Consider the following 25,100-nt stretch of genomic DNA (forward strand, 5'->3'; position numbering starts at 1 on the left):
TACACTAAAAAGCGACAATTTTGATTGATTAAAATGGTATGGGCTGGATAGTGTTAAATCATAGTGAGTGATGTGACATTACAATTTTACATATCATATTTCTGTCAAGACAATGAAGGTAAAAGGCATTGTCATCAGACGATAACGGACAATAAGAGGAATCCTGATGTTAGATTTATCACTTGGTTTAGATTTAGAAAGAAGTAATTCTTGTCTTGTGCCACTTATCAAATGACTGTAAATTTAGTGATGATGTAAAATTCGAAGGCAGAGCCACTTATAGTTTTGACAAAGTGCCAGCTATAAAGTATTTACTGTTCTCAGTGGTTCTGCCTTACACACTTAAATATTTATCAGAAACATGAACTCTTCTGATAAATGTTTCTGATCTTTGCTGTGGATTTTTTTTAACATTTAGATTTTTCATCAGGAGCTGATCTCCCATATTTCACAATAGTAGCAATCTTTTGCTCTCCTTTAAATTAAAAGGACAAAAATACGTTATTTTTCATGAAGCAGATTCTCAGCATATTTATTTCTTAGAATATGAAGTGCATAATATTTACAAGACCACATTGCTTTCATTTTTGATGATCATTTATAGAGATAATTGGCATCATGAACGCTAAGGACAATCATAACTCATGTGTGCTTTTTGAAGCAGCAGTCACAGAGCCCTGTCACTGCTCATGTGCTCCTATTTCCTCCTGCTGACAGGTTAAACTTTTTCTCATATTGTTATTGTATTTGCTATCTATATTTGTGACTGGAAGACCACTATAACACCCATATTTGTCACCTGTGGCTCTTATCCACTACTGAACTCTCTGCCCAAGGAGCTTGCAAAGCAAGAAGAGCCATAGCAGGCAAGTGCTGGTTGTGCGTGTCTGATGGAGCCCCTCGAGGCTTCACTTGCTTTTAGTATTATTACGATGGAGTTACTGGAGTGAGACAAGGTGAATACAACCCAGATATTGAATATCACTGCAGACCTCCAGTCTGCAGGAAATGCATAAAAAGAAGAAAAGGCAAAAGCTCTGCAGATGTCACTGAAAATGTTAGCCATCACACCTGCCTTCTCAAGGTCTGCTTGCATCCTGTGCTGCTGAGAATAACTCTGTGCATTCAGTTATGTTAAATCCCAAATTTGTTCAGAGTACGAAAACAACGGCCTAATTTTGGCTTTATTGTGGCGGTGATCTGTTCCCCCCCAACTCCCCCCGCCCCCACTCCCCTTTCAAGATTTCATTACTGGTTTAGCACAGGATATAAGTGACAGACCATTGCCTTTTATACCAAATGACTACAAAAGTATTTAGCTGCAGAGGATTAATTTTTTCACATTCATGGTCAGGGAATGTGAGACTGACTTACATTAAATTTCCCATGCCATTTGGCTTTCTGAGGCCTGTGCAGTGAAAATAAAAAAGTTTCCATGGCCTGGATGAATTTCTGATGAATAGATAAGGCTGGGTGTGGAGCAGAGATCTGTGACCCTCTGCAGCTTGCAGTCAGCCACTCCACAGCTTCTTTGACATCAAAGGTTGCAGATTGTTGTGAATGAATAGAGCCCTTGCAAATCGCATCTGCTAAACACAGAAGAGCTGGGTAGCCGTCATCTTAAACAACTAAGAGTTTGTGAATTGGGGCAGATTATTAAGGCCTTCTTAAGGTACCTTGGCAGCCTAAACCCATGGAAACTCTATCTGAAAGCCAGCTCCTCTCTTACAGGCTTTTTTCTTTCCTCACATATCCAGTGGACAGATAGACGTACACTTCGTTAAAAGCGAAAACAATAATTAAAACTACTGATCTTTGCAATGTACAGAGTACCAGAGAAATATTAAAGTTTCCTGCAGGAGCCGTAAATTTTAAAATGACAACCACAGCTCCATATATTTTTATTTTTGCAAGTAGTTTCAGAGGTCTAGCATTTTCTGTAGGCAGAGGAAAGTGGGAGGCTGGAAAGCTGTCATGTTTCATAGAAGTTTTCTTTTTCTCCTGTGCAATGTGATCACTCTAAAAGCTTAATTGTCACGAACTTTCTTCTAGGTTGTTACAGGTCTAACTTCAGAGGGCTGTAATCAAGGTCTTTGTGGTCCTGTGGCAAGAATTTAGGGGGTTTTGAGCATTCTGGTGGCCTGTGTGTACTTTGCCTATTCTGACTAGTACGTTCTGGATTTATATGGCACATTCATCCCATCACCTATGTGAAAGAAGGAATTCCCGAAGTCAAAAAAAAAAAAAAAAAAAGTAATTTCTATAATGGACTGTCATGAAGCTATTTCTGACCATTTTATGCAGTGTCAGTTAAAAAACAAACAAACAAAAGAATCCACCGCTTTTGCTACAATCAATGCCAGGTCTGCCAAAGCTTTAAATGGGGAAGAAGTTAGGTCTTCTGCTCATGAATTTACACTCCACAAGTTTTGCCCATTTTTGATGAGTTACGCAAAGGAATTTCTCTTTGTTCTGGCATGCTATTGTACAAATTGCTTTCAATCTCAGGTGCATTGTCTATGCCAGTTTGTAGTTTTGTAGTTATCCCTTTCTTTTTTTTTTAGAAAGCCCTATTCCGAGCAGTACCAGCACCCTGTCCTCCCTTCTTGCAAGGAGAATAAGCTCCTTGGAAAAATGTCGCTGGCAATGTCTCAGGACTGCGTTTGGCAAAGAAAGCACTGACAACGGGCAGAGCGTTGCTCCGAGCCGGCTCTCCCGATCCTCGACGCTGGATGTCACTGCAGGACCGGGGACGCGGCGGGAGCAGAGCGGGGCTGGAGCATCCTCCTGCGGGTCCTCTTGCCTCCTGTGCAAGAAATAGGAGTAACAGAATCTGAGGTGCCTGCACCACCCGCAGGGAACATGAAAGTGCGATGTATTTTTGTGTCTTGGAAGTGATGAATTCCAGGACAAGGCAAAAGCAACAAAACTGGCTTTCCTATAGGAAGAATCTTTTTGATTCACATTGTAAGATAATTGCTCTTTTGGGTCCCAGAGCCTTTTACAGAACTTGCTCAGGTAAAATCAAAATTACAAATTATGGGATACTAGTGTGTTTATTTACTATTGTGTTCAATACAGTCATATACAAGACTTGGGGCTTTGCTAATTTTTAAACTTCATCTACATTTTTTTTACCAAAAGTAAACCAAGCTGCTCTCAGCTTGTAGCGTTTATTTTATATTATTTTATATTTTATTCCATTTTATTTTATATTTTATTTTATTATTTTGATTGCTTTTTTCCCCATATATTATCCACTTTTCACTTTCCATGTCTTCATGTATCTTTCCTATCTATACCTTAAAGGATACTTTCTCATCACCAAAACTCACTTTCACTTTCTCTTTATGCACAATTTCAGTATTTTTTTATTTATTCACTCGTTTCTACTTTTATTTCTAATGTTTTTTTCACCACATTCTGTTTCTGGATGCAACATGACCTTTAGACTTCGTCATTTTCAGCTGGATTCTCTTTTCTGTCATGTTCCTCTTCACTCTGTTGTGTTAAACATCTTACTCTGCCCACCTTTTTCCATGGTTCATCCAACTACAATCTCTGTTCCTCGTCCTCCCCCCTCACTTTTCCTGTCTTACTCCTGTTTTTTGTTCCCTCTGAATGTCATCTTTTCTCATTATTTTTTCTTACCTGTTTTGTCACTTTATTATTCTGTCTTGGTCAGCTGAACTCTCCCCATCCTTACTGCAAGTCTCTTTCAAAAACTACATATGTACTTTTGGACTCTTTATTTTTCTTATCAGGGACAAGGGGAAAAGGACATGCAATGACAGACTACTGCCTGGCCAACAATTTTTGCCACTGCAGTCAGATCCTACTGGCTGCAGTTAGGTACTGAAAAGTTGGTAGCTTGTGGTTTCCATTACACCTGGTAGAATAATGTCTTACAACGCAAACTGTGAATTCAGTCTCCTTTGCTTACTGGCTTGCTTTGTAAGTTGATTCTGTTTTTCTCTCAAAGACTTTATTATTCCTCATTGTTAACCATGGAGTCTATACAGGAACATATATCATGTATGTACCAAATGTCTTCATTCAGTTTAAGTGGTAGAAACTGAATAATCAGTAGGCATCAGAGTGAACATATGACACACAGACAGGTGATAAGGGTAGGGACACCCAGATATGAGTGAAAAAATGCTTCTTCAAAATGTTTCATACCACTCTCCCAGAACTGCTTGCTCAGTTCTGAGCTTCATTTAAGACATATAAAGTATCTTCAAAAGACCTAAGCCTGGAAGCTGAAATTTCAAACTCAAATGGAAGCTAACAGTATGTGAGTAAATAAAAACCTTGGCTTTACAGCCTTTTACGTATGTTCCAATTATCTCTTCCCTTGCTAACATCTTTCTGTGCTGCAAGTGCTAACTAGTTTTCTTTCAAGCTGATCAATCAATGTTATAATCACTAGTCTAAACTAATAAAAAACTATTTCTAATGTTCACCCAGCATGGATTTTATTGTTTCTTATGATGTCTGATAAAGTTCAAGCCTGAAAGCTTGCACATTATTTCCAAACACACCAAATCGTTAGGCCAACACCCCCTACAGCTGTGGTTATCTTCTCTTTAGACCATCATTGCTACAATACCACTAATATTTGCTTATTTATAACTTCACATAGAAGAGTTTGGACATAATCTTTTATGACTACAGGCTCTTTACTGAATTTTTCATTTAGCTATTTGTGCTTTATTAATTGGGATTGCTGATTAGCCTCTAGCACAAGGCATTGTTTTTGCTCACTTGCCAGACAACCGACCAGACAATGAAAGATAACATGTACAAATAATTCATCTGTGCTCATAGAGTGGGCGAGTTGCAACACAAAATGATACAGCTCCATTCCCATCCCCTTTGAAGACTTAAGAGGTGAACACCTCCTTCTGTTCCTTTGTTATACCCCTCAATGAAAATCACTGCAGCACTTTGGCTTCTTGTTATTCATGTAAATGTTTTTAGCTCAAAGTAGAAAGGGTTTTTTTGCATTGCCAGAGGGTATCAGAAAAGCTTTTTTTAGGGTGGGGATGCTGGACCAAACAGAAGCTAAAATCGGCTGTATCATAGTATAAACTGCAGCATGGAATAAATTGTCCCCTCAAGCTGAAAGAATTAGTGTTAAGCTTGTGACCAGAAACCCAAGGTTTTTCTCCTCCCAGCAATCTTTCCCTTAATGTTTATTATGGTAGCTCCTGATACTTTTATAAACCATTTAAATATTAACTTTTTGAGTCTTCATAGCATCATCTGCCACTATTCAAGCAGCTCTAGCTTCTGGGTGGGTTGTCCTTGAAGTTCAGTGGTACAGCTGTGACAGGCAGTCTACCATCGAACTATGTTTTTGGGCACTGTAGCAACAACCCATGTTGAGCACTGCTGCATGGTGAATGGTATACATGCTCAAGTGAATGTAAAATTAAATTAAGGTTCCGTTTTTTAAGTGTTTCTGATTAGGGCAGTGATGTAGCCCAGAGAGTCCCAAAGGTAGAATCACCAGTGAAGTAAATCGATCTTAATTAATATATTGCAGATAGACCAACTGTAAATTTGGATTACACTGGAAGTATACTTTTCGATGTACTAGACTCATAAAACATTAATGGGACTGTGCAGGGCCTGGCATATTCCCACCTGCTGTTCTCTTTCTGCTCAGCAGGCTGCTAGCCACCCATAATTAAGGCAAATAAACTACTTTCTCTAGCGTTGTTTTAAGTGTGTTTGTTGTTGTTAAAGCAGCGTGGTGTGGTTCGGTGGGACTCAGCAGAGAAACTAGATCAGGCACTGCAAGACATAAAGATATAAGACATAGCTTACCCTTAACTCAGGTTATGGTGCAGTGCAAGTACAAGGTAAATTCAGAAAAGAGGTTAAAAGAGCATGTCAAGACTCCTCCAGCTGTGAAAGAGCCCCTTTTTGTCTCCCCCCCCTTCTCTTTTTCTCTCTCCCCTTCTCCCTTCCTCCCTCCCTTGCTCTTGCTCCCCTCCCCAGCCTGCAGCTGGTAATAGTTTATGGGGCATGTTGCTGTGTTAATACCTTGTTAAGGCTGTTTCAGCTGCTGGGTCTTTGAGAGGTCAGTGTCAGGACTGTTTTATTGTGAACCCTTGACGTGCAGGGTAAAGCCGGGGACAGGTAGAGCTTCCACCCTCTCACACCGCAGGGAGCCGAGCTGCTGCAGGCAACCCCCTCCCACAGCGCTATGCCGCTGGCAACATGGGCAATAAAAAATAATATGTTTCTGGTCAAAAGTAATTAGGGCAAGTTAAAGAAGCACTTATATTGATGGACTAGACGTAACATCACTGGCATTGCTCGGTGTTTCTCAACTCGGCTTGGTAAGGCTGCAGGTGTTAAAAAGCTGTTGAATGCTGTTGTCTGTGCAGTTCTGGCAGGTAGCAAAAATCATTCTGCAGCTCATAAAGTAAAAGTGAAAATAGGAGTATATGATTAAAAATATAAAATGTTAATATTGTTGTACTTCTGGCATTACGTCACTGGTGTCCAAGTCTGCCAGGATTCTAGCACAAGCAGATAGTATTAAGGATAAGCCAACAGCTAGGTTTGAACAGGCATGATTGAGATGTCTTTTCTTGGCTTAAGAAAATATTTTCTATTTTCTAATAGAAGTTGTTAAGAAAAATATATTCCCTAGACTTTGAGAATGAAAGAAAAGAAAAATCTATTTTAGAGGCCAAATGCAAAAAAAAAAAAAAAATCCACTTTGCATTCCTAGTATTTCTAACACAGAGTGGAAAAAAGGTGACTCAAAAGGCAGCATTTTTCCTTCTTTCTTTTTCTGGTTAGTTTTAACACACAGGTTGAGTGGTCAATTTTTACACTCAGTTTGTTACGAGGTTAATCATAGGCCAGGCATATTCATGGTTTTGTAATACCAGCTTTATTCACTGGCTCTGCCTACATTTTTAAAGATCTGTTTATTTCATAATACATAATTAAGGAAAATTAATTCTCATTAATTATTTATTAATGACGAATCCATGAGAACCAGTGTAACACTTATATTGTGTTCAGTGTATGTATTCATATCCTGAGGGGTAGGAATGCAGCCAATACTCAGAGTTAGGGAATAGACTCTCTGAAAGTCTTCTATTGGACATGTTTTAGTTGTCATACAAATCAGTATTTCACTTTCAGAAATGGAACCAGGAATATAACTCGGATACAGTCACAGATTTTGCAAATTTGTATTTCCTTTTCATTTTCCTAACTTCGTGTTTGTTTATCACAGCAGCTTTATTTCACCACATAAGTGTCCCAGCTATGCATATCATCTGTTCATGAGAAAAGAAAGGTGTAATTGCCTTTAATATGAACATAATGCAATCCTTCACTATCTGCTAAATACACATGGGATGTAAGTTAAATTCGACAGCAAAAGTACAACCCTGACCTAGACCCCGTGAGGAAAAGGCAAATTCTGAGAGATAAGCCTGGCAGGGTCCTCTGACATTGGCTCAAATGCTATGTAATCAAAATATATCTGCTCTAGGGGTGGGCAAACAAAATACTGAAATTTGCTGAACCACATGAACATCAGCAGTACTGGGCAATCTCAATTAGAAAGCATTCGGTTACTGGATATCTGCAGGCACACATGCCAAAACAAGGTTACGGGAGGTTTTTGAGTCTCATGAATCTCATCGGAAATTAACAGGGGAAAATAATTATTTTTGTGGTATCAAGAAGCTAGAAATTGCAGTAAATTCTAGTGCCTCCTATGGTAGTCCATTTGGAGACAGAAGAGGGAGGATTAGGAAGAGAAAGCCTACTAGTTTTTCTCATTGTTGATGGAATTGTTAGCACAGGAAGAAAAGAAGAGAAACACATATGCCTCAGTAGTACATATTTGACAGGTTACAGTAAAAATTGATGTTTTCATTCTTCTTTGGGAGTCCATTCAAGCTGTGGTGTTGCCGCTGAACCTAGTTTTCTGTAATTTTAGACATTTGGTACATCTTTTTTTAAAGGAATTTCAGAAGCATGAAGCAAAGCTGTAAATAAGACTTGCATTGCATTTGCAGTGGATCAAGTACCTGCTGCAGATCAAGTAGGTGTATGTGTAAATGATTTGCATTTAGAAGCCTTTCCGGTATTTACTCATGACTTTGTGTGATTGATACATGCAAACTAGGCTTATAACTGTACAATTATATTTTTGCCAAACTGTCTTCTGTCTCTCCCTCTTCTGTGGTTTGGAAGTTAGGGCTTTATGCTATTGTTAGTTACAGGTTTTCTCTTGTTCTGCTTTAGAAAGTGTATATCAGAGCAGTGACAAAATACTTCCTTGTTAGTCTCATTCTGGTCATCTTTTGTCTATCCCCAGCAATCTTCCACATCCTTCCCTTGTTAATTCCTCTTCCACTATTTCTTCTGTTGCATGAACATGACCTCATCCAGAGCTATTTAGAACAGTATGTGGTCCCTCCCTTGTCTATTATCTCTATACCAGTGATGATACTGGATTGGGTAAGTGGCAGTAGCTAAATGTGGGAGGTTAAAAACAATAATGTAGTGCCACAGCACTTTTTAAGACTCTGGAAGTTTAGACTGAAAAAAAGCAAGGGGCAAAGTGATGTTCACAGCCCCTCTTTTATATTTTGGAAGAAAAATCTAAGCCAGCAGCAGCTAAAAAGTTAATGTGGAAAGGAGGTGATGAGGAATGAAACTGATTAAGGCCTGAGTAGACAAAAATGAGTGTTGCTGTTGCCTAAAGTGCTCATCTTTCCAAACCTTCCCATTCAATCAGCAGAGAAGACAGAACTATAGATAACCTCGGTAATAACATCTGTTCAGGATGGATATCAAAGAATATTAACTGGAGGAGCTGCGAATGCTGAAATAGCTGAGTCCTGCTGGAGGTATGCCAACAAATGACAATGTGGCAGTCTCTTCAAGAATTAATATTCTTCAGGCACTAAGCTGTCCTTGTCTTGCATATCAGGTCTTGTGGCTAAGATGCTGTATCTCCTGACACAAGACTGCATCAAGTTGATAGTGCATATGTGACCAGAAAGGTCAAACAATCACTTTCTGTGCCTTCTCATCAACTTGCTTTCTCTCCTGAATCTGGCAATTAAATAATTTTATATCTCAGAAATGACCATTTTTATGTTAATTCGTTCAGTTAAAATAGGCAATTTTTAACACAGTTTGAGCATGGTATTTTGGTTAGAAAATGGAAAGATGCCAATGATGTGATACATTTTCTAACCATGAGCAGAGGAAATGGTTGCTGTTTAACTCCTTCACCATTATGAAAATTTTACTAAAATTTTGAGCTGTTACTAGAATTCACTTCCTCTGAAACTAATATGGTGGCACTGACAAAGTTATGATGGACTTAGGTGATGTTAGGAAAGCTCTAGAGAATTATTCTGAACACAAAGAAAGTGTGAGGGGTAGACTACTTTTTGAGCATAAAACTGGGAATTGTATGCTTGACTTCTGATTCTCTCTATTTTAGAAAAGTCATTAAAACATTAGACAATAGGTCAGTGAGCCTAGACTAGATTTCTCTAGGAAGGAGAATGTGTACTGACTAGAGCTAAACAGACACTGGAATGTCTATCTGCTGGAAATTAAAAATAGTACAGTTCAGAACTGCAACAAAAATCACATTTTAAAATTTTCCATGTAATGAAAATTCTGACATTTTGCTTAGAGAAGATCAGAGTGACATTTAATTGTGAAATACTGAGAGCATTTCTGAGGCTTCTTGGGCCATGTCCAATCACCTGCCAGGTAGAAACCCGAGGATTTGGGGGTCCTGTGTAGCCTGATGTTGCTGGGGTGCTGAGGGGCAAAGAGCGTGGATGCGTGGTGTCTGCAGCAGCCTGCCTGACGGGTTGCCACGGGGACAGATGGACAGGCTGGCAGGATACCAGGCAGCTTCTTCTGAGTTTTACTGGGATTTAGTAACAACCAACATGTTCTCACCAAACATTTTGATTTTGATAAATTTGTATTTTAGAAAATCATGAAGAAACCCCTAATTGCTTACGTTAGTAAAGTGCTTTGTTATCTGTGAATAAACAATCTTGTAAATCAGCTAAAGATCCTTATTCTTTCTCATTTGCTGATCATGTTAAACATTATAGAACAAGGTATTGCTTTTTTAAGGCAAATAGAGAAGTACAAGCTTTATTACTTTTTTTTTTAAACTTTATGGTGATTTTACGTTGGCTTAGTCATTCTTTGGCTGAATTTGCTTCTCTTGGGCCCTCCATTATCTGGCTGTTGCCTTACCCTTTAGGGTTTTTTTTTGTTTGTTTGTTTGTTTGTTTTTGTTGTTTTGTTTTGTTTTTTTCCAGTTGTGGCATACAGTATATTTGGGATAATTCCAGAGGTTTAAGAACCTCTCTTCCCATCTGCTTTCTTGAAACTGTGCAGTCTGAATTGGTACTGCCATCTGGGTAGGAATATGATCTTCTGATGGAATGGAATAATTTCATGTAAACTATGATGAATATATTATATGAATGGGAGACAGAGATGTCAATGAAAATCTAGCCCCACCCTATGAGTGGAGAAATCTTTCCCCGGCTAGAGCAACTAAACCATTTCCCATTCAGGTTGTTGGCTATTACTTCCAGCTAGCTGCACTTTCACTTGGAGTCCTGGAAACTGCAAAATGGAAGTTATAAGGGCACAAGAACCACAAACATGATCTATTTATGGTGGACCTATATATGCAACATCTCATCAGAAGCAACATGGGAGTTGCTAGGTGTTACATCCTCTCCGGGACACTGCTGTTAAACCTCTGATGCTGTTATACTGTAGAATTCAGTTCTGATATGAGGCAGAGGTTTCCTGCCTTTTTTGTAGCATTTTCCTACCTTTTTGTAAATTGCAGTGGAGAAGACTAGCAGAATATCCATATTCTGCCCTCAGCAGCAGTCCCAGAGAACTTCATGCCCATATTTTTGTGTTGTATTCCTACCCTTCCTCCCAGGTAAGGAACTGTGGATATAGGGCATGCTTGATCTCCAGGGTACCTCGATCCTTCTGTTCATATCGCAACGATGTGCCTAACATTTCCAAGAACCAAGTTACATTTAAGCCCATGAGTGAAGGTGAAATATATGGAAATAAACACTGGTCCTGGTCCAGACCTTTGATAGTCCATGAGACTGATTTCAGTGTACCTGTTTTAGACTATTATACAACAGCTAAACTCCACCTGGAGGACCAGATATCTTTGCAAACAAAATGTGTACTTACTTCCATTCTCCAACTTCCATGATTATTTTGGGTGAAATTAATACTAATAAAGGCCTTCTAAATTATTTAGGTAAAAAGTATTATAATACAGATAAGCTCCAGAGAACAGCTTAGTAGAAAATCAAACTTTTAGTTCCCTGCTGAAGAAAAATGTGTATATTATCTATATACATTCTAATACTGTCTCTGTTTCATTGTGCTACTTGAACATTTTCAAAATTTTTTGCTATTTAATATATACAACATGTGCTATATAAAATGAGGTTTGTTGATGGAGAGAATAATTGGCAATAGTTTAGCTTGATTACGCTGGTTTGGCAAGTCTCCACTGGCTAAGGATTACAGCATTAACCAAAATAATCTTATTTAGGTATTTTGCTTCTAAGGATATGTAACTCAATTGAGATCTACAGTAATTTTGCAGATCAGGTTGTAACTTTGCTGTCTTCATAGAATAAGCTTCAAGAAGTTCAGAATCAAACCAGTGCAGAAATTTTAAGGAATTGCAAAAAGTTATGTCCTAAAAAGTTTTGCTTTCTTTTAATTACAGTAAACAATGGGACCTATTTAAGTTAACTGAAGAACAAGAATTGAAAATAAATCATGGAGAAGGAGTAAGACCGAGATAACAAAAATAGTAAGGGTGGAAAATGAAGGATGGTGGGGAGAGAGCACCCCCACCCCTACCAATTAAGTCAAAATAGTAATTTGTACTGGCCTTCTATAATTTCACAATGAAATTAGTATCACTTACTCAGAGAACTGAGGGAGAACTCGTTACCAAAAGCCAAAGTGGCTTTGCATGCATTTGCAAGTCAGTGTCTACTTGAGAGAGATGTAAGAATGCCTCTGGAGATGTAATATAGTCATTTTGTTTTCTTCCACCACTCATAAAAATGCACCAGGCTATTCTGCTGCAAAAAACAAACGAAGTAAAAAAATGAAAAAAATCTTACTGCCTTTGTCAGAGGAGACTCTTTGATTAGTTTTAGGTATCTCTGGAGCAAGGAGATCTTGCACAAATGTTATCTCATCATGCCTATGGGTTGGCTATTCAAGTAGAATAAGGTAGAACAAGAAAATAAAACAATTTAGAGCACAGGAACTGACTTCTGGAACAGCACGCATGCATTCCCTTGTGCTTCCTGGGAAATGGTGAGGAGTTTCCTTTGGTAACTCAAAGACCTGTGCGTAGGCTGCTTTGATAGCACTGCTGACTTCAGTGAATGGGGATCCACAGAAACCTCAGCTCTCTTTCAACTCCCCTGAGTTACAGAAACCTGTTGGGTAGTTCTGCTGGAGCACATTTGCTCTATGATATCTGCTAAAGCTATTTAGAGCTACAAGGGAAATTACAGCTGGTGACTAGAAGAGGTTTGAAGGAGAAAGTGTCTGTTACCCAGATATATAAATTCTTCTTCCATTCTCACAGAGGAGGTGACTTTCTGACCAGGAATTGGAGCAGCTGTTCCCAGTCCAAGGACAGCATGGGAAGTGCAGCCTTGCAAGGGTACCCAGGCTGCCTGGAGAGTGACTTCAGAGCTGGCTGGCTTCGAACTGAGCATCTGCCCAAAGAGTCATGAAAGCTGAAAGCTGTAGTCTGCTTCTCACTTAGAAACCAAGTTAATCCTTCATCAACCTTCCTTTAGTCAAGTAACACTGTTATGCTCCAGAGCATTTAAATAAAAATTTTAAAGTCCTGACTGCTTAGTAATTTCATTAGACCCATTTACCCTCTTGTGAGGGATGTGAGGCGATTGATGGAAGAGGGGGGAAGAGGATGCTGCTATTGCTCCTTGAAATTGTCATAATTTATAGGCAGTACAGAATGAGTTCATAATTTCAAAGTTTAAATAAGGTAAATTCTGCAGGTTTCAGATTAATGGCTTTGAATGTGTGATTCAATAGATGGCGAACCACCAAGGTGTGTGCTTTGTGGTGGGATGGCTACCCAAAAACATTCACTCTTGGAATCCATTATGGGACTTCAACAAAAAATAATAAAAAACCAGGAATGTGCAGATGTGCAGCAGAAACCCTCCTAACTTTCTCTCCTCTGTTCTGCTTGTAATCACACCTTAGAGGGCTTAGGAGTTTAAAAAATATAGCAGGATGGCCACCTCAAATATATTTTCCTCTTTCTGAGTGTTTTCTGAAAAGAATGGTTCTGTTTTACTCTCTTTGAAGAAATCACCATGTAGAGGAGATTTTACCAAAGGTATTTGGAGTTACTCTGACCTCCTGGTGAAGGAGTTTCATATTTGAGGACTGGCTGGCTGTTCTTGGGGTGACCAGGGAGTTTAACCTGGAACAGTTTCCATGTGTTGTTCCTGCTAATGTCAGTAACTATTACAAAAATTTTTCTTCTTGGCAGAAAAATGACACAACAATTGTTCACTTGGCATTGGACACACTAAATGCCCAGCAAGTGAGTACCAGTATAGGTTCACTAAGGAATATTGGAGCTGCTATTTTAGCAATGGTTGTTATTCTGATGGCAAAAGTAAATGTGAATATCTTCAGTGCTGAGACATTGGTAGTGATCCAAATGCTACAAAACTTTGATTTGCTCTCTAAGCAAGCCTAGAAAGGGTCAGATTTAGTAGAAGTAAGAGAAAAAAAAATGTGGAAGTGGGAGAGGAAAGTGCATGAAATCCAAATGCCTATCATTGACATTATTTTGACAATAACCCAAACTGGGTAGAGGATACTCAAAAAAAAAAAAAAAAAGACTTCTTTACACAGAATAGCTGATTTCTTGTGAGAACAGATTACATGATGCCTGGAAAGTTTGAATTATGATAATTCTGCATCAGACAAAATATCTGAAGTTCTTTTTAATGTTAGAAAGAATTCTGCAGAAAAGCATAAAACTTAAAATGAAATTTGCCTTCTGTTTCCAAGATAAGAATGTTCCTGAAAAGCGTATATTATATATTTATTAGCAGAGAGTTCACAGATGGCTTCCCTAGCAGTTCACTTTGCAGACACACATTGCTGACTTCATGAGCTAATAGAAAGAAAAGCCTTTTTCTGCATACCTAGTTTATAGTGGTTAGATTTATTAGAGAATGATGCACATAATCCCCATATATAAACCAGTCAAGGGATATTTTCTGCAAGCTTAAGTGCCTCACATGATTTTTTTTTTTTTTTTTTTCCAACCAAAGGTTAGTAACTTTGGCTTACAAGATTAGTGAGCTTTGTGTTCTAGTTCCTGCCATTAATTCATTCCAGAACTGGTAAAATGCAGGGATGCTGGTGTGTATTTTTTTCTTTTTGGTTCTCCAGTGAATGAATATCCTCTTCCCGATATCAGAAGCTATGGTCTCAGCAAGTATGTTCCTCACTGCACTGGGAGAAGTAAATACTGGAGTACCTGATTTAATTTGTCATACTTCCCTGGCATCCATACTGTAGTTTTGGTCTGGATCATCAACTAGAATAAATCAGCATAGCTCTGGTGACTTCACATGATTTCAAATTATGCAAGTGGTTGTTCATGGAACAAACAGAAACTGGATTTGTTGCACATGAATTTCTACAGTGTTGAAAGAAAATAACAGCTGCAGAAGGTAATGTGCTGATGAGGAGACAAAGGAAAGGCCTGCAAGTTTGCATGGTTACCTTAGGAGATATCAGATACATCTCCAATACAATTTTTTGAGTAGTATGAGCTTTTCACTTTAATTTGAGCTATTATTTGCAGACAAAAGTTTTGCTAATGGAGGAAGGGAAAAAGGTGTGATGCATAGTATCAGAAGGAGAAGGATCTTTATGAGAGAAGACATAGAAGGACAGAAGCATAATTAAGCTGGACTGACTGTGGAGGTCATGATAGAATAATAGGTATCAAAGGATGCAAAAGCAGACAAGCGTTGGCATGGTGACTGGGAGGCACTTTAGTTTTAAATATAGTACACTTTGGATGAAAACATAGAATAGCAGTCTGGTCAACAAGTAGTGCTGGATTTTCAGAGATTCACATTACCAAAACATAAATGAAAACCTTGGTCTTCTGCAGTACCAAACAAAAATTTTATTTTCAGCTAGATATAACTTTTTATAAATTTATAGATTTTTAGGGCTAGTAGCAACTACTGTTACCTCTTGTATATCATAGGGCATTTTCACCAGTTTATTCTTATTTACACTTACAGTCTTTTAAAGAGTAAATTCCTGTTTTCTTTTAAACTGTCACAGTCACCTGATTGTTATTGTTATATTATTGTGCCTAGTTAGAAGATGCTGTGCTCCATCCTCCAATTTGGGTGGTATTTCAGTGATCTCTGAAGATCAGGGAACAGTTACATAAAAATCCTGCCTTTATATCATGTTTTTTGTTGGTTTTAAACAGGATTTTGAAAATAGTTTTTTATATCTCTGGTGACTTTGAAAGTTTTGTTTTCTTGAATGATAAAATAGAGACTTGCGAACCATAAAAAAAGAAAAATGGCAAAGTGACCAGACCTCTCTCATATCAGTTCTCAATGCTTTTTATAAATTTATTGAAAGTCTGGTTGGGAGACAAAGCTTGTGATGTGTTTTGTGCACCAAATTATTTTATTTCAAACCAGGACATCCTAGTTAGTCAAGTTTAGGATTTCTTTTCAAGTGAGTGGGCACTCCAGATCCCAGGTGTCTACTGACTGCTGTTATAGTAAAGTTCAGTTACAAAAAAGTAGTGTTATCTAGGCAGACTTTGAGATCTTTATGTGTGTTATTGACATTTAATCTGTATTTACATGCTGGTGAGTTAGGCTGCAGCTGACTTGCATTCTTCATGACAACACAAAATGCATAGGCTCTGCAGGTTTAGCAGCACGTTACACATGCACCAAGAGGAATCCCATTGCAGTTGACTCCTTAGAATTGTAGTACTTTTCTGAAAATTGAGACAATCAAGTTTTTAGCTCTGGAGGTCCTGTAAGAATGGTATTTCAGTGTAAATTGCTGCTGTCATTTTTCTTTTTTCTTGCGGACAGCTGGAAACGTTTCCATGTTGCATTTACAAAAGCTTATATCTTTTCATAATTTTATTTTCCTTGTGCATGTACATGAGTGTTTCTGTGCATGTGCATCCATGAAGAATCTGCCCAAATAGCTGTTTGGCGCCTTTTTCACACTACGGTTCTTTATTGGGACTTTGTCTTGAGGATATGAAGTGATACTCATTCAGCCAAAGTTGTGGCAGAGACGGTGTAACTAGCATCAGGTCAGCTTGGTCTGCTTACATTTGAAAGGCAGCTGCTTCATTGCATACTTACAAATTATTAACAAGACCTTGTGCTTAGCTTCCAAACTCAGCTGGGATGTCTCTATGTCCTCTTTTTGTGCCTAGTTTCTCCTTCCTAGCTTATGGCTTGCCTGGCTGAGTTTGGTTAAGCCTCTAACTTCTGTGACATAATTATTAAAGCACATTTAACTTTCAAATATTCTCCATTGTGGTGTTTCCTCAAAAAAACCCACAAAACCAAAACCCAAAACCCAAAACCCAAACCCACAAACATCTGATCCAATCTTCTTTTTCTTTTTTTTTCTTTTAAAATAGGGGGTTTTTCCCTCCTTCAAAGTGCAGATGATGTTTTTCTTTTCATATCATGTGTGATAATGACATTTTCAGCTCTAGAATACACAAGTGTGGGGCTTAAGCAGTGTGCTTACATTTGATAGGGAAGAGAATTCCATGTAACTGAAGTATTGCAAAATTGATTTCTCCTCTGTCTCTAGGTATTCTTCCTTCTCTTTTTAAAGCTAACTTACTCTATGATGCTAAACCAACTTGTAGGCACAAAATCTGACAGCAGAAGCCTTTAATATAGTAATATGTACAGGTATTTTATATATAAACAGGCAGATAGATTAGGTATCTATCTAATCTTCTAGATATATATGTTGTGAATGTGTTTCAGTCCTTTTATTTGTAACTATGAGATGGTTATTTTCTTACAGGTTTATGGGTTAATTCAGGTTGGAAGGGATCTTAAGAAGTCATCTAGTCCAACCTCCTGTTCAAAAAAGCACTGTAAGATCAAAGCTGTCGGGGGGCTTATCTAGTCATGTCTTGAAAACCTGCAAGGGTGGAAACCGCACAACATTTCTGGGACACCTGTTCCACTGCTTGACTGTCCTTGTGGTGAAATATATTTCCTTATATCCAGTTGGAACATCTCTTGCTCCAATTTATATGCATTGCCTCTCATCCTCCCACCATGGACCATTTCATGATAACCTCCATGATTCCTCTGGTAACCTCCATAAAGGTACTAGAAGGCTGCTATTAGGCCCTCTAAGCCTGCACTATTCTCTAACTCTCAACTCACCTGGTTGCCTCAGCCTGTCCTTGCAGGGCATGTGCTCCATCCAGCCCCTGACCCCCTCCACCGAAGTCATTCCACTTTAATCAACATTATTCTTTTATTGTGGCATACAAAGCTGGGTGTAATATTCCAGATGTGCTCTAACAAGTGCTGAATAGAGGGGAAACAGTAATTTCCTTGACCTATTGGCTATGCTGCTGTGAATACTGCCCAGGAGACAGTAGGCTTGTTTTGTTGCTGGGGCACACTGCTGACTCATGTTCAGCTTGCTGTTTAGCAAGGTCTGTAGATCCTTTTCAGCAAAGCTCTTTGCCAGCCAGTCAATCCCCGTCCTCTACTGGTGCAAGGGATTCTTCCTTCCCATGTGCAGGACTTTGCGTATGTCCTTGCTGAATTTCATAATGTTTCTATAGGCTGTTAAATACATCCTTTCTTAAGTGTCTCTATACGATAGGCCTGTCCTCAAGATTATCAATTTGGCGTCATCTGCAGCCTTGAAGAGACTGCTGTCCACTATCTCCTCCAGGCCATTGATAAAGGTGTTGAACAGGACAGGTCTCCTTTATTACTAACATCCAAGTAGAATATAACCCATTACTGAAGATCCTCTGAGCCCGACCATGCAACCTTCTGGTTTTCCATCTACCCAGTCCATAATACCCTAACTTGGAATGCAAGAATACTGCAGGAGACAAAGTTGAAAACCTTCAAAAGCTGAGGTGAACGATGCCTACTGCTCTCCTGTCATCCATGGATCCAGTCACTTTGTCATAGAAAGCAATCAGGTTGGTCTGGCATGATTTGTCCTTCATAAATCCATGCTGGTTGTTCCTAGTCACCTTATTCTCTGTAGCAAAACAAAAAATGTGTTCCAAGAGAATTTGTTCAATGATTTTCCTGAGTGATTTAGGCTGACTGACCCTGAAGGTCTCCTTTTTTGGCCTTTTTTGAAGATGGCTGTGATGTTTGCCCATCTCCAGTTGTCAGGGACCAGCCCTGCTCTCCATCACATTTCAAAGATGATAGAGAGTGGTCTTGCAAGGACATCAGTCACTTTCTCTTGGATGCATCCTGTCTAGACCTGTGGATTTATATGGATCAAGTTCTCTCCAGTAATCCCTGACTTGACCCTCATCCACTGCTCTTAGTTCTCTTCCTTGAACTCTGCCTCTAAAGCATGGAGGCCTGGGAGACCTTGATGGTGATAACTGAGGCAAAGAAGGCATTGAGTACCTCGTCATCAACTGTGCCTGCTCTTCGAAATCACCCACCCCCTTCCAGCAATGTCCATACTTTTTCCTTGTTCAGTCATTTACTGCTGATGTACCAGTAGAAGTTCTTCTTTTTGCCTTTGACACTCCTTGTAAGTGTCTAGTGAAGCTGGGGTTTTCCCAACAACATCCTAACACCGTGCCCAGGTAAGGTTTCTTCATCTTCCTGTATGCTGCACCTTTGCACTGGAGCTCTGTCATGAGTTACCCACCAAGACAGGCTGGTACCCTTATTTGTCTACTTCTTTTCCAAAGTGTTGGTTTAGACCATTCATGCACTTCAAGGTTGCTGTCCTTAAAGACCTACAACATCCCTGAGGTCATCTTCTTTCATGCTCCCAGGACTGACACATCCAATAATGCTGCTGACATTTCTTGTTGCAGACCCACAACAAGATTTGTGGTATACCTTACTGAGCAACTGTCTTTTTCTTTGTTTACAACTGATTTCTTGTATTACTTGTTATGTGAACGTCATGTTTTAAAATGTAATAATCACATAACATCATTTGAACCTTAATATTCCCTGGCTGAGAAGGTACTGAAGCTATGTGCAAATAAAACATGTTTGTGCTGCCTAATTCCTATCAGAGTTACGGCACTGTTCCACAGTATCTCTGCTGGATGAACCAGAACTGGCACATCCATTGACTTCTACCAGCTGTTTTCTGCCAATTCCAGTTCCTGACAGGTAGCAAGCTGTGTAGCTGGCAGCAAAAAATCTCAAACAGTTCAAATATGCCCCAGGGAGGGCAATTGTTTACCCTAAGCACATCAAGGAATCGCTATTATGCTTCGCAAGATACATATACATTCGCCACATCTGTCTCCTATTATTTGTGCTTGGAACTGCCAAAGGACTGAGATAAACTGTGTCTTTTTAATACTGAGCAAGAACAAGATGCTTGTAAAAGACAAACTTTGTAGACATCTCAGTGAATCATTTCATAATGAAACTTCTTTTGTATATTCTGTGAAACATTTCTGTAGCTGATCTACACTTTAACTATAAAAGACCAAATCATCCATTTAAATACCAAGACAGCCTATTCAAGTACTTTAAATCTAAATTTGTTCATTTTCATCTGGTGCTTTGACAGTCTCACAACATAGTACAAGCAGCCTTAATCTGGGGACCTGCTGCCTCATTCAGTTCCTTTTCGATCTCTCTGAGAGCTATCCTCACAAAGATTGAACCAAGCAGAGGATGCTGTAAAATGCTTTCTGAAACATTAACGGATTTGGAGCAAGCCCCCATAGTTTGATAAGCTACCTCTCCTCAAATGAACCATGCAACTGACCATGTTGAGGCTCCTAGCTTGTTTCAAATGGAAGGACCTTTGCTTTTGCTTTTGCTTTTGTGATGAGGTAAAGGCGTCCATGTTATTAGTTAATGCAGGTCAGATGATAGGTGGTAAATTTTTAAGCCATGACAACACGGTTGTTTGTGATTCCCTGTCCTTCTCTGTGTTGTTTTAGGTAAAAGTGAGGTGATAAATTCGGAAGATGTTTTGTGCCCATAGCTTCTTTGGAAGTGAATAGGAGATGAAGGATGAATAGTACTTTACAAAGTGAGCTTTATTAGTTAAAGCAGAGACATGTTCTAGTGGAAATATTAATATGTCTCTGTGGGAGAGCTTATTTTGTAAGTAGCCTTATAGGCCTCAAAACCTGTCCAGTGAGTGCACTTTTAAGATCTTGAATCAGCTGACAGTCATTAGTACAAATTCCCTTTTTGTCTCTAACCCAAAATTACAGCACAAGATCAGGCATTTGAAGTAGAAATATGCGGGTGTCTTCTACCTAATAAGATTGTGCTGGATCTAGCAGGTCAATATCTGGTATTATGCAGAAGACAGACATTCAGGAATCTGCCTGTTGGCTTCATTTACAACTGCTCATGTTCAGAGGCCCAGCAATTGTAAAGTAATCTGGATTTTTTTTTTTTTTTTTTTTTTTCTTGAAGGCTAAGCAGAGAGTACAGATGCTCATTTTTGCAACTGATTTGGAGTGACAGGGGTTTAGTGTAGCCCTGCAGTTACTGACCTGAAGCATTCACGATTCTGTGCCTTAAGCAAGAAGGAATAAATTATTCTACTACCTTTCATTGTCATTTTAAATCTGTGAAGGAACTGTGTAGCATAAAAACTTTACGACTGTGATTCTATTGTTAACATATGATTTCTTTAAATGAGCTGTCAGAAATTAAAACAAGCCATAGCCCAGTAGAAGTGTTGTTATTATTTTTTCAATCAGAAACCAATAAAACATTTTATAATGGGATTCTAAAGTGTATTTGTTAATTACAGTGATCATATAGTCTTTCAAATGCTAATGGTCTGACTCAAATTTCACTTTGTTTAGTTGTGTTAGAAGTTATGATTAAAGAATGGTATAGCTTTATAGTTGTTTTACTGCCATCTGTGTGCACCAGGCAATAACTATGTACAGATGGTTGTGATTCAGAGACAGGTTGCCACATGCAAAAAAAGTATGTTTCAGTTATTTTAATAAGATTTATTGCAGCAGTCACAGTTAAATGCTTGAACCTTAATGATAATTGCTACTAATCCTTCAAGAAAAATGATCAGAGTTCAGTGCACCACAAGGAGCAAATTTTGCTGTAAACTTCAGAAACATCTCACCATAAAGGTATGCTTCATGTTTTCATTTTGTATTTGCCCCCCCCCCCCCCCGGCCCCTTTCTTTCTTGATTATTTATTCCTATACCTTTGTTTTTGCATCATTTGGTATGAAAAGGCAAGAGATCATTCTCTCATCCTCCATTTTCCTTTCCAGGTATGGATAGCTATTTATATTGATACACTTGGAGGGTCCTGAATAATAAGCAGGAACGAATCTGATAATAAAACTAGAAGGTTTCCCACAAAACTCTTAATTCATTTGTATTAGTGACTGGGCCATGTTCAGACCCCAAATATGGCCTTTTGTTTCTATTTCCATGATGGAAGTGGTGATTTGGGATCTGTATTTTGGCTGGCATCTTACATCCATACCTGACTTCTGTACTCAGCAGTCACTTCCACAATATGATAGCCCAGGCCAAGACTTAGAGAACCTTTGTAGTATCCAAAGGATTTGCAGACTGATACCCTTTGTGAACTGACAACCTGAAGGAAGTCCTGTGTGTGGCCTCACAAGAGTATAGCTAGAATATGAGTTTGTATCTAAGAAGTTTCTTCAACCTAAACACTTCAATGCTTCAAGAGGTCCAGTTCTTCCTCTTGATTTTTAGCTTAGATTATTCTTTACCTTCTATTGGATAGTGAGATTTTCAGCTAAATGCATATATGTGTGAGCATGCATAAATTGTGTGTGTGCACACACAGAGGTATGTGTGCATATATGTAAGTGTGTGTGCATATATGTATGTGTATGTGCCCATATATATGTAATGTATATATATAGTATAACATCCTAATAACAGATTGACTTAAATATCCATTTGTTTTTAGAAACTGTTCTTGAATTTTTCTTTCAACATGATTCCTCATTTGGTTTTAATTTAGACTGGTACCTTTTTTTGTGGATGGGACAAGATCTAACATATAACTGATAGAAACATGTGACAGCCAGAAGAGGTCAGGAGTACAGGGAAGTTATACCGATTTATTTTTATGTTGCCATCATAGTTCAGTTTTCACTTGTGATGTTACAGAAATTTGGAATAATAATGCATAAATGTATGATAGAAAAAGTAGCACAGATACTAAACATTATGTGACATGATTTTTCTGCTTGCTGTTGGTGTTAGAGTTCATTCTGCAAACTCTTATCACCATAAGCAGTCACACAGAAATCACAGCTGCTATGGACCTCTTATTTACTGGGAGCTGCTATACCCTCAGTATCAAGCAGTTCAGTATCAGTATCAATCTATTCTGCAAAGCAGTGGTTTTGTTAATGTCTAAACTCTAATATAATGAAAATAATTGGAGTAGCATGTAAAAAAAGGATGTTTTCCTCCTTCTTGTGTGTGACCTCTTTTTCTTTTGAGACTCTCTTGCTTTGCGGATGAATTTCAAGACTAAAAAAAAAAAACATTAAAAAAAAGAAAAGAAAAAAAGGGCAGCAGAAGTGACCTTTTCTCTCATCTTTCTGTATCTTGTGAAATACAGTTTTGCAGTGCCCCAAGGTGAGGAAGGTTGTCACTTTTTGTCTATGTGCATTATTGTTCCCTGCCACCACGAAGTTGCATTTAAGGGGAAGGGTGCTAAATCCTATTTTCACTCAAGTTTGTGATGAAATGGACTGAGAGGCTACCTCAGATTCTGGATTGTTCACTTTCTTGTTGCTGGTTAAGAAAAACAATTACTAAAGGTGAAATTTTTAACAGCATCCTGCCAGCTTACAAAACTATATGTTTACAGGTACTTTGGGCTCCAAAATAGTTCTGAAATTCTCAGTTGCATTAAAAGAAGTAAACATTTTAAGCTTCTCTTTCAGACTGAGAATATTTAAAAATAAATATCTTAATGATGGTTACTGAAACCACTTAAGACAATAGTTTCCCAGGCATTTTAATACTGTTTTAATGCCATTTTATATTAAAGATTACCCCTTGGATGAAAACTTAATGCAGTTTTTTGTTGATAACTGTGACTTTGAATTAAAAAGAAGTATTAAGAAAGTGCTTAAACACACTTTGAACCCTCTTTGGACAACAGAAAGGAAAAGAAAGGCTTAGTCCTGAAGGCATACCTGAAGAAGCTGACAACTGAAGCAGCTTCAGGTAAAGGATGGCAGAGTGTAGATCAGTCTCAGGGCTGCCTTATGGTCTTTGCCACCTGCCAGCACCTTTCAAAGGCTACTCCTGGAGCTATTGAGAGGTTTAACTTTCCAGTCTGGAGAGATGCAGATGAGCTGGAGTGGAGGAAGGGAAGAATACTGATCCTGCAAGGATTCCCAAGTGCCCAGGAGTTAGATCATTTTTATGACTGCTTTGAACCATTGAGGTATGCAGAGGAGCTGGAAGATGCCAAAGAAATGGCCTTGAGGTCTGTTAGGAGTGAACGGTAAAATTGCAGAGTTTCCTGGCCTCCTGTGCATGACCTGCTGCAGATCAGCAAATCTGGTGGTAACAACCAAGTGAATCAGGCTACACTTTGCACTAGGGTTAGCTGTGCCCTTAGAAGACAGCAGACTGGTTATTAGGAAGTTGTGGAAACACTGACTGTCCGACTGGAAATTTCCAGCCATACTGGCAATTGAGCTTAAAGGCATATTCTAACCCGGAATATTTAAGTGGTTTTAAATGAGCATGCAGGGCCTCCACAGAAGAACTGTATCCCTTTCCATCTTAGCCTTACCTGCTGTGTGTCTGTCTCTATGTACAATAGTCTATAAATATGTGTGAGCATCTGTTACTGTATTCCTTCCCGTCTTCCCTCCACAAGCCAAGATTTCCATAGTCTGCTGCCATGGCACTTGTATATGACATTTTGAATGCATGAAGTGCAAAAGCATGACATTTTGAATTAGAAATTAATTTAACAAACGTGTCTGTGGAAAAACGTTTGGATCCTCAAAATTTGTCAAATGATATTTTGAAAAGTTAAAAAGAAATTGCACAAAATGAACTGAGGAAAGTTTAATGCAAAAGTTAAGGGTAAAAACGTTTGAGAGGCATCATGACCATAACAGAGAGGACATGAATCTGATGAATGACATTAGGCAAGTCACTTTTTAGTACTGTTCTTTCATTTCTGTTAATCTTTCCCTCCTTAAACTCTTTCTGGGCTAAGACAGCAGGTAATCTCCAATGATGGCACAGTCTTAGTTGCAGACTTGATTGTGGTAGTCCCTGCAAATTAAGTAGTGTAAGTAATAATTATTTACCATTTCTGAGCTGCTGTAGCAAGTTAAAAATAAGTTAGTTGAGGATGGACAAAGTTGTCAAATTATGTAAGTATGCAGATGGAAATGATTTGCAAATTCAATTGGCTTGCAACAAAAATCAATGCAAATAAGTACATATATTTAGTTATACCACATGTCACATAGAAGTTCAAGACTGGTGACCTTGGTTATTAGATTGGCCTGTTCTAGAGTGAATAAAAACTAAGGCATCCCTGCATGCTATTTTAAGTGTTAATTTTTTGCACTTTTTGAAAACAAAATTTTAGAAGGGACTAAATTATATGAAGAAGTTCAAAGCTCAGGAGTGCCAGTCCTGGTTTTAGATCCAAAGAGACAGAGGCTAATAGTCTGCTTAGGCCTAATTAAG

This window comes from Pelecanus crispus, chromosome Z (assembly GCF_030463565.1).
Source record: "Pelecanus crispus isolate bPelCri1 chromosome Z, bPelCri1.pri, whole genome shotgun sequence".
NCBI lineage: Eukaryota > Metazoa > Chordata > Aves > Pelecaniformes > Pelecanidae > Pelecanus > Pelecanus crispus.